Source organism: Coregonus clupeaformis, chromosome 29, assembly GCF_020615455.1.
Source record: "Coregonus clupeaformis isolate EN_2021a chromosome 29, ASM2061545v1, whole genome shotgun sequence".
In the NCBI taxonomy this organism is placed as follows: Eukaryota; Metazoa; Chordata; class Actinopteri; order Salmoniformes; family Salmonidae; genus Coregonus; species Coregonus clupeaformis.
Genome location: NC_059220.1, coordinates 14,582,456 through 14,593,584, shown reverse-complemented (window position 1 = coordinate 14,593,584; position 11,129 = coordinate 14,582,456). Strand labels below are relative to the sequence as shown.

At 42.3% G+C, this 11,129-nt stretch overlaps 1 long non-coding RNA gene across 2 annotated transcripts; it reads left to right on the top strand.

Annotated features, from left to right (window-relative positions):
* Window positions 1–884: 884 nt before the first annotated feature.
* Window positions 885–8,765, top strand: LOC123482199. Of its 2 annotated transcripts, XR_006657592.1 has the most exons (4): window positions 885–989; window positions 1,517–2,074; window positions 7,757–7,848; window positions 8,044–8,765. It is a non-coding gene; the product is annotated as an uncharacterized LOC123482199 (long non-coding RNA). The 2 variants fall into 2 exon arrangements; XR_006657591.1 differs by lacking the exon at window positions 8,044–8,765 and having other exon boundaries at window positions 7,757–7,993.
* The last annotated feature ends 2,364 nt before the right edge of the window (window positions 8,766–11,129 follow it).

Sequence of the window (11,129 nt, the reverse complement as noted above, 5' to 3'; positions counted from 1 at the left end):
TTACGTTTCATAACGTGTATATATTAATTATTGAATGTCCATCACCCATTTTGTATGATATGTTACGAATTACAATTCGTACTATATGTAATGAATTTACTAAACGTATGATATATTAAGAATTCTAGCTAGGTGGCTAACATTAGCTAGGTTAGGGTTAAGTTTAGGAGTTAGGTGAAGGGTTAGCTAATATACTAAGTAGTTGCAAAGTAGCTAAAAAGTAGTTGAAAAGTTTTTAATTAGTTGAAGTCCGTGGTGAGATTTTAACTCGCAACCTTTGGGCTGCTAAACGTTTGAGTTATATGCCCACCCATCCACCCCGACCAAGTAACCGTCTGTCTTATGTAACCATACCAAACATAACATAACATATCATACTCATTTGAAGTCTTCCCGATTTGACAATTTTCTATGTTATGTCTAGTCTAAGAGACCAGGCTGCAACGTCTGGAAAAACAAATTAATACATTATATTGTCAATGCCAGTTGCCACACAATTCCATCTTTGTTAAATTTAAGTCTTGGTAATGTAAAAAAAAAACACATGTTAACTAAGAGTTGTGTTCGTCAGTGTAATGCATGTAAATGATCCTCTGTAGCTCAATTGGTAGAGCATGGCGCTTGCAACGCCAGGGTAGTGGGTTCGATCCCCGGGACCACCCATACGTAAAAATGTATGCACACATGACTGTAAGTCGCTTTGGATAAAAGCGTCTGCTAAATGGCATATTATTATTATTATTATAAAGGTTTGAAAAGTCTTGAAAATAAAAGGTTCGAAAATTATATATTTTTTACGCTGTGTTTACATTTTCAATAGCTAAAAGGCGCCATTCACCGAATGTTTTCTTTCAAATGTTGCATTCGAATGAAGAGACACAAAACAAGTTGACAGTGGCGGACAGGCCCAGTCGCGAGCTCCACATGAGATGGATGTCCCAGCCACTTTCAACCACCAATAGGTGGCGACAATAACTTGACCAGTTAGGGTGAGATCTGGGTCAGATTGCTTGTCTAGTATAATCAAAACAAACGACTGTAAATGTTGATGCTTGCAACGAGTCAAGACAGAGGTCTGCCCAGACTGTCCGGGCCAGTCGTGATTTTAAAAAGCGTCTGAACGAAAGGGGAAGTTATAAAAAGAAAGCTAGATATCTGTTGCAAAGGGTGGCCATTAAACCATGCATGGAATAACCAGGAAAAAAATGATTGCAACGGCAAGGTAGCTAGTGCTAGGGTCCTATGCTCGTTAGCCGCTATAGACACTGCTAAATAGCTAGCTATCTAACTGTTGTTAGATACAATGCTAGTTTGTTAACATTGTCAAATGACATGCTCGTAGGCAATAGCACTGGGCATATTGTTATTGGGTGGTTTAGCTAACTTTAGTATCAGTTTTGCCCATATGGGGACGCAAGAGACAGCTGGGACCATAGAGATCCGTATCCTAATTCTATGGCTGGGCCATTGGCTGAAAGCTTGACTAGCTGGCTAACCAACTGGTGTTGTGCCACAGATCCAGTTTGCCAATCATTGGTGAGTTCTCGTCGAGGAGGAGGCAATGACAAGAGGAGCGGAGCCGTGACTGACTGACGGTCTTCTGTGACCCGACCATCGAAGTAGCTACGCCTGTTGACAATCTGGGAACATGGATATATCCCTCTCCGTGGATCAGAATGCGATGGAAGAAGGACAGATAATGCGGAAAAGCTTTCTAGGCAGGCAGAGCAGGGCATGAAATGAACGACTCGAACGACTTGAACAGCTCACATGCTGACAGAACCAGCTCATTGAACCAGTAGCAAGTATGACAGCATATTAGTGTTTATTTTATTTTATGTATTTATTTATTTTGGTGAAGAAGAAATGGTTTTGTCTGTATTTCACCACCGGTTTCCATATTTGCATGAACTAATTCTATCAACCGATTAAAGAGATCAGTCAGAATTTAGATTTCAAGATGACGGTGGAGGGTTCCACAATAAAGAGTCGGATCAAAAATCTGCTTCGCTCGCCATCTATAAAATTGAGAAGGAATAAAGCTCTGAACAACAAAGAAAATCTCAGTAACAAGGTATCTGGCATGGACACTCATCCCTGCACATTTTCATTTTATGAACATTTACAGAAGACCATTATAACCAGTTTATAGATTTGCTATCAAACACTGCGAGCGACCTTCCAGGCAATATCACACAATCATTTGTGTATAATTGAAATAGCATTTATCTACCAGTAAAATTAAATGCACAGTCCATTGCTTTCTAGTTGAAATAATTATGTATTGTGTTGCAATTGCACCTGTGTTCTGGAATAATATGCCAGATATTGACAATGCACACAATCATTGGAGGGACATTTATATTTATTTATGGGATCCTCATATAGAGTCCAGGTACATCACGTATTTGGAGAAGTGTGTCACTGACCATAAACCAAAAACATATGTTCTTGGACAATGCATGCAGGCTTATTTTCCCTTGCAATAGCAACCCCATGGATATTGCTCATCATAGCATACATAACCTGGGCCCTCCTAGCCTAGTCCTGCAGTCAACTCCATATCTTCATGTCTTTTACATGTCTCACACACTGTTTACGTAATTTCTTATACCTGTAGTAAAACAATTTATTACTATCCTAATTTTTACAGTGATTTCTATGCTATTCCCAACCTTACTATAAGTTGATTTTAAATTAGAAGTCTGTTCACTCCCTTGGTGTTGACATGAGAAAGTGGCATGTGACACACATACTGTACCTTTCACAGACAGACAGTTGTGATCCTTCCATACCCATGTAGGCTACTAGCTAACTGTATTTTCTCTCTCTCGCTCTCTCTCTCTCTCCATGTGTCTGACTAAACCCCCTAAAAAGCAATGAAGAATAGACCTGTAGTACAATTAATTCAGATAACAATAACATTGGTTCTTATAGATGACAATAATTATGTACATTGAAGACGATAAATCCAAGAATGTGGTCAACATGACAAGCTCTCATGTATAGTACTTCCCCCTTCTCTTCCATGAAGTTCACTCTATTCTGGTGCATTCCAGTCTGATTGTCTGTTTACGGGTGTAGCAGGGTTGATTGTCTGTTTACGGGTGTAGCAGGGTTGATTGTCTGTTTACGGGTGTAGCAGGGTTGATTGTCTGTTTACGGGTGTAGCAGGGTTGATTGTCTGTTTACGGGTGTAGCAGGGTTGATTGTCTGTTTACGGGTGTAGCAGGGTTGATTGTCTGTTTACGGGTGTAGCAGGGTTGATTGTCTGTTTACGGGTGTAGCAGGGTTGATTGTCTGTTTACGGGTGTAGCAGGGTTGATTGTCTGTTTACGGGTGTAGCAGGGTTGATTGTCTGTTTACGGGTGTAGCAGGGTTGATTGTCTGTTTACGGGTGTAGCAGGGTTGATTGTCTGTTTACGGGTGTAGCAGGGTTGATTGTCTGTTTACGGGTGTAGCAGGGTTGATTGTCTGTTTACGGGTGTAGCAGGGTTGATTGTCTGTTTACGGGTGTAGCAGGGTTGATTGTCTGTTTACGGGTGTAGCAGGGTTGATTGTCTGTTTACGGGTGTAGCAGGGTTGATTGTCTGTTTACGGGTGTAGCAGGGTTGATTGTCTGTTTACGGGTGTAGCAGGGTTGATTGTCTGTTTACGGGTGTAGCAGGGTTGATTGTCTGTTTACGGGTGTAGCAGGGTTGATTGTCTGTTTACGGGTGTAGCAGGGTTGATTGTCTGTTTACGGGTGTAGCAGGGTTGATTGTCTGTTTACGGGTGTAGCAGGGTTGATTGTCTGTTTACGGGTGTAGCAGGGTTGATTGTCTGTTTACGGGTGTAGCAGGGTTGATTGTCTGTTTACGGGTGTAGCAGGGTTGATTGTCTGTTTACGGGTGTAGCAGGGTTGATTGTCTGTTTACGGGTGTAGCAGGGTTGATTGTCTGTTTACGGGTGTAGCAGGGTTGATTGTCTGTTTATGGCTGTAGCAGGGTTGATTGTCTGTTTATGGCTGTAGCAGGGCAGTGACTGTACTGTACCTTCCTGTTCCATCCCAGGAGTGTCAGTGGCTGTAGTTAGTGTACTACAAAGTCTCAAGAGACATGGCAGTGCCGAGAACAGTCATACTTAGGCTACTTAATACTCCTCTTCCTTGTGAAGCATAGGCCATAAAGCTGTAATAAGCCCCAAGCCATGCTGGACAGTCATTTGTAGATTTATTGGCTTTAAATATTGCTGCAGAATCTCCCATTTGTGAATAAACTCAGAGATTGTAGGCCCTATGTCTTTGTGCGTGCATGCAGAGTATAGGCCCACTGTAGCCTTTCCAATTCCCTCCCTTCTCTCTTTTAGTACAGTATGTTATGACTATTATTTACATATAAATATAGTATTTTTTTTAAACATTAAAAGGTTACTCAGGCAAGATGAGTGTCCTATTTTAAAAGGTCAACATTCAGTTTTTCTGTTAGTCCCATTGTTTTATTAAGCGTCCACAGCTGTTTCTCTTAGTGGGTTTTAAGAGGTGTTTGAACTGTTTTCTGAAGAGACGAGAGCTCCGTGGCACACTTACAGCAGAGACAAACCAGATGTAAACACTAGCCTACCACTACTGTACTATCCTGACATTATGTAACATAGCAGGGGGAAAGCTGATAATCAGGGTTGAGTGAATCACCTACATGTAGGCTATACTGTATATTCACAACCTTAGGTTAACCAACCTACTAGATCAGAGATTGTCATGATTTTTTTGGGGCTATATGAAAATGAAGTTACTTCTTCCCATTGTTTGTATTTTGTTTTGCTTGATGATAGATAATGATGTGAGTAATTATTAGTCCTGCTGTGGTTATTTATTATTTAAGTGAGCTTAATTCATTTGATGTCAAGCTGTCTTTGTTTTCTTAGGGTGTTTTCTTAGGGTGTAGGCTAAGATGTGATGGCAAGCTTATGCAGATGTAGCCTACTAGCCTAGTGTGAAGCACTCTGTAGAGTAGGGAGTCAGACAAAGGAATACATGCTTTTGTTTGAGTATGAGAGATGTAAGGAGGAGTGGGTTTTCTTATTATCCTGGGGCTAACGTTGTATTTCTTAGGCTGTGAGTGCCGCTCTAGAAGATTACTGTACTGGACGCCTCCCTTGAGCCTGCCGACTTCATGGATTGTAGCCTATAGTAACGTTAGTGGATGGGTCCCAAATGACACCCTTTTCCCATTTATAGTGCACTTCTTTTGACCAGAGCCCATAAGATTAGGCTATGTATTATCAGGAAGCCTACTGGGAACATGGATGCAACTGCAGCTTATTTAGAAGAAGTACACTGCAGTGGACTCAATACTCAATGCTCGTTTTCAACTTGCTGCTGAAATCTACCTCCAATATGCTTTGTTTACAAGGAGGAGCTATACTAGGCTCATTAAAGTCCCTTTTAAAAATGATGACGTAGTCAATTATTCCTTCCTTTGATGTAGAACTCTGTAAACCAACAACAGAAAGCACATTGTTCTAAACTCTATTTATGGAGGAATAGCCTACAAATAGTGTAACCTAACTTTTCCTTCCACTTTTTTCCTTTTCCTGTCTGGAAGCTTCAACCTCTGTTTTTATGCAACGTCCCAATGATCTAGCCTATTGCTTATGAGCTATAGGCTAGTGGTCATTCATTTATTATATAGGCTACAGTACCAGTCAAAAGTTTGGACACCTACTCATTCAAGGGCTTTTCTTTATTTTGACTATGTTCTGCATTGTAGAATAATAGTGAAGACATCAGAACTATGAAATGACACATATGGAATCATGTAGTAACCAAAAAAGTGTTAAACAAATCAAAATATATTTTATATTTGAGATTCTTCAAATAGCCACCAACCTTGATGACAGCTTTGCACACTCTTGGCATTCTCTCAACCAGCTTCACCTGGAATGCATTTCCAACAGTCTTGAAGGAGTTCCCACATATGCTGAGCACTTGTTGGCTGCTTTTCCTTCACTCTGCGGTCGAACTCATCCCAAACCATCTCAATTGGGTTGAGGTCGGGTGATTGTGGAGGCCAGGTCATCTGATGCAGCACTCCATCACTCTCCTTCTTGGTCAAATAGCCCTTACACAGCCTGGAGGTGTGTTTTGGGTCATTGTCCTGTTGAAAAACAAATGATAGTCCCACTAAGCACAAACCAGATGGGATGGTGTATCGCTGCAGAATGCTGTGGTGGCCATGCTGGTTAAGTGTGCCTTGAATTCTAAATAAGTCACAGACAGTGTCACCAGCAAAGCACCATCACACCTCCTCCTCCATGCTTCACGGTGGGAACCACACATGCGGAGATCATCCGTTCACCTACTCTGCGTCTCACAAAGACACGGCGGTTGGAACCATAAATGTCAAATTTGGACTCATCAGACCAAAGATCTACCACACTACAGTTGAAGCCCAGAAGAGGTGATCTACCACACTACAGTTGGGTGACTGCTATACTAGGCAGTGTTGGGATTCAAGTAGCTAGCCTATTAGAGCTTTTTTCCAGGTGTTTTATTGTGTGTTCAGTCAGTGTTCTTGGGGGTTTGTGATCAGTGCCTTTGGCTGTTCTGGCTTGTTGTGGGGTGAAGAGGCAGAGCAGGCCTGGATGAATCCAATCACAAGGGACGTATAGGCTATCTCTGAGATGCTGTAGGCTGTGAAGATGGTGAGTAGAAAGAGCGAGAGAGAGGAATATTAATGAGCTGAACTTGACTTAAATCTTGTCTGACTGGCTGACTCCTGCTGTGAAATGTCATTGCTGGTTAACATACTGCTGAAACCCAGAGAACATGTAATTGCAGTGTGATGGCTTCGTTTTTGCAAAACGTATCTAATTAAGAATTCAAATGTTTATTAGCTCATAAGTTGGTCTGCTGACCGGCTGCTGTTCTCTTCAGCTATGCTTATGGAGATGTTATAACCCAAGTTGTTGACCAATGCATATTTGTTTACTCTGTGAAAAGGTATTTGTGCAATGCATAGGCCTACATAGTACATGGAGATCCTGGTCTGTCTTGTTTATATAAGAGTTTCTGCGTTGTTCCTTGTCCCTTCAATGAAGAATAACGAGACTCTGAATCTGTGGCATGTCACTTCTCATCATCTGGGAAGATACAGTAGAATACCATTCATGATCCTCCTCCTTCGTATTAAGGGCACAAACAGAATACCAGAGGTGTGGACTCGAGTCATGTGACTTGGACTCGAGTCAGACTCGAGTCATGAATTTGATGACTTCAGACTCGACTCGACAAAATGTACAAAGACTTGCAACTCGACTTGGACTTTAACATCAATGACTCGTGACTTGACTTGGACTTGCGCCTTATGACTCGAGAAGACTTGCTACGAGGACTTGTAATGACTTGCAAAGGCTTGCTAAGAGGACTTGAAATGACTCGAAACTAAAATGTAGGACTTTGGACTCGACTTGAGACTTGATGGCTTTGACTTTTGACTCGACTTGGGACTTGCCTCATCTTTGACTCGACTTGACTCGGGACTCGAGGGCAAAGACTTGAGACTTACTTGTGACTTGCATAACAATGACTTTGTCCCACCTCTGCAGAATACACACACACACACACACACACACACACACACACACTTGGCCTGTAGCTTATGTGTATTCATTATTTAACATCTGCTATGGTGTTGTTTATTTGTGAGCAATGTCATGTGTTGTCCATTCATTGTATTGTTGAAGTGTCAAAAGCTCTGTGTTGTTTGTTTTGCAGGTGACACTGGAGAAGGTGCTAGGGATCACAGCATTTGGGAACCGTGCTTTGGCCTGCGACCCTCGCTCTGGACTAGTGGCCTACCCAGCTGGGTGAGTGACCCGGAGAACACCCTTTACGCATCCAACAACTAAACCTAGTAGTACAGTAAATGTCTAGGCCTAGTTTAATGTTTAATGTCTAGGCCTAGTACTGCACCTCGTTCACCTTCCCACATCTTGTCATTCTACTACTTGTTCATTCAACTTCATTGCAATGTTTGTTGTTTGTTTCTCTTTTGCCCTTAGCTACTTGAATGAATGAAAAAGCATTTTTGGAAAATGTGAAGCATATCAGTGGCACCCATGTGTGATCTGTCATTACAGAACTGACTGGATAGACAGAGGCAGAGCACCATCGAGTCAGTTCAGAACTGACTAGGTAGACAGAGGCAGAGCACCATTAGGTTTTGAATTTAATACATTTCAGAACTCCCTAGACGGTAAGATGATTCAGAGAGTGAGTAGAGCGCGAAAGCTGGAGAGATGGAGGAGGAAAGTCATTTCTCAGCAGTGATAAGGACCTGTGTGTATTGTATTCATCAGGGGAAAGATATCTTGCGGTATATGAACACAGAAGAGCTGTGTCACGAGGAGCCGTTTTGGTCTAGGTCAACACTTTCTGGGAAAGTCCTTGCTACAAGGTTTGAGAGGCGGTATGTAGTATGCCGTGCAAGGCACTGGTTTACCTGGGATTTTAGCCATGGTTTAAGTTTTAGGTAGACAGCTTGATGCTTTCCTTGTACTACTACAGTCACACTGTTATACCACTTCAATAACATGTAATGTCATTTTCTTCCTAAGGAGTTACATCTTTAGAGATGATAGGGCCTAAGTTGCATTAGCTAGACCTTTAACTCAGTTTTCAGTGTCCCCACACGAGGTTTCTCTGCAATACTACAGATCTAGTAATTGGCAACTACATTGCAGAGCAGGCATATGTTCAGCCAACTACCAACAACGGATATTGCTCTAAATAGTGCCTCCAGCCTTAAAAGTGCTGTATAGACTTAAGTAAAATAATGGGGGGGGGGTTCCTGTGGGAACTTAATTTGCTTGCTGAATGCAGTAAGAGCCTCGCACATTCACATTGAAAACAATAGCCTGGTTCCGATCTCTCCAAGGGGTCTGTTTTGCTCATAAGGTGGACAACGTCGGCTAGTAAGTGAGGGAGAGTCTCTGCCCTCTATCACATGCTTCATAATCTCATTAAGTTGTTAGGCTTTACAGCTGTGCGTGTGTGTGTGCGTGCGTGTGTGTGTGTGTGCGTGTGTGTGCACAGCTATGAAAACAATGAAAGGAATCACATGACTGCCACTTTTACTACTGAACAGAGAGGAACTATGACAGACCAGTCCGTGATGTATACTCTTGTCCTACACACTAGGTTACACAGTGTCGTACAGTTCCATCAGTACAGATCATTGATTTTAAATAAATACAGTAGCCATAGCCTACTTCCTGGAAGTGTAAACTGCAGGGGTAAGCCTGATATAGATTCCTTGGATTGGGGGGAGATGGTCACAGGCATCCCAACAAGGAAATGCAGAAATCAGAAATAAATATTCTCTGCTTATTCAGCTGCTTGTGTTAATGTGCATGTTAGGTGCACTAATTTTCACCAGCCCTAAAAAGTACTAGTGTACTATATAGGGGATAGGGTGCCATTTGGGAGACGCAGCAGATGTTTTTGTTGGAGAGGAAGCAGCTTCACACCAGAGAGTGTCTGTGGAGGGTTTAGGTTCATTCTGGGTCGTATTCACCATGGCCCATGTCGTATTCACAATGGCCCATGTCGTGTTCACAATGGCCCATGTCGTATTCATTATGGCCCGGGTAGTATTCATCAGGAACCAAAAGGACTGAAACGGGGAGGGACTACTAACCTGAACTTAAGAAACGCTCATTCTCATTTCAAAACGTTTTGCTACGCTTTGCTATGGTGTGCACTACTGAATACGACCCTGGGCTGAGTCCTGTACCTGACGAGGTCTAGCTATGGGTGCGTCTCAAATTGCACCCTATTCTCTTTAATATAGGGTAGTGAACTACTTTTTGACCAGACCACACCCCACAATGGCCCAGATCCTTCCATGGAAAGGTGAATTGGTTCCATTTAGCCTACTTCTCTAGAAAATGTATACTGAACAAAAATATAAACGTTTGTCCCATGTTTCATGAGCTGAAATAAAAGATCCCAGAAATTATCTATATGCACAAAAAGCACATTTGTTTACATCCCTGTTAGTGAGTATTTATCCTTTGACAAGATAATCAATCCACCTGACAGGTGTGGCATATCAAGAAACTGATTAAACAACATGATCATTACACAGGTGCACCTTGTGCTGGGGACAATAAAAGGCCACTCTAAAATGTGCAGTTTTGTCACACAACACAATGCCACAGATGTCTAAAGTTCTGAGGGAGCGTGCAATTGGCATGCTGACTTGCAGGAATGTCCACCAGAGCTGGTCCCCGCGAACGTAGTTTTAGATAATTTGGCAGTACGTCCAACCGGCCACATGTAACCACGCCAGCCCAGGACCTCCACATCCAGCTTCTTCACCTGCTGGATCGTCTGAGACCAGCCACCTGGACAGCTGATGAAACTGAGGAGTATTTATGTCTGTAATAAAGTCCTTACTGTAACTTGGAAAGTATACCCACTACATGTATGAAGTGTCCAACCTATGCGTTGTGCATGTAGTATGAAAAATCATGAAAGTATTTTTGTTAAGAGAGAGATGTGATTTGAGAAGATCTTAGAGATAATTGTTTTTCTTAACTTTGCACAGTTAGTAGTCACCGCCCGAAGTGAGGTCAGAGAGCGTGTCAGCCTGCCGGAACCGCCCCTTTGCGAGCAGAGTGTATAAATGATGGGTAAAGAAATTAACATACCAAACCAGAAAATCTCAAAACTTTGAATCTCAACACGAGGTGAAGAAAATAAACTCACCTCCCGGACAATCACTGGTACGGCTGATTAGCTATCCTAAGTAAGGTACCATTTTGGACAATAAGAGACTTACAAGTGTTCCGTGAAAAGGCCCATCCCCCTTCCAAGGCGGTCTGGTTCATCGAGAGATTCCCGGGGAACCAAGGCATTTCACGTAAATACATTCACGATTTCTTACTCAAAGCGGGGGGCAGTTCGTGTGCAAAGTATATCGGTACTGTAAGTGAGCGTAGTTTCTGAATGTATCAAGTGTCTCTGTCCCTCTCTCTCTCTCCCTCCCTCTCCATCTCTTCTTTTTAACAAGCAGCCATGTTGTTGTCATTCTGCTAGGGACCTGTTTTCTCCCGTCAATAACCAATGTTTATCCTGTGTTCCC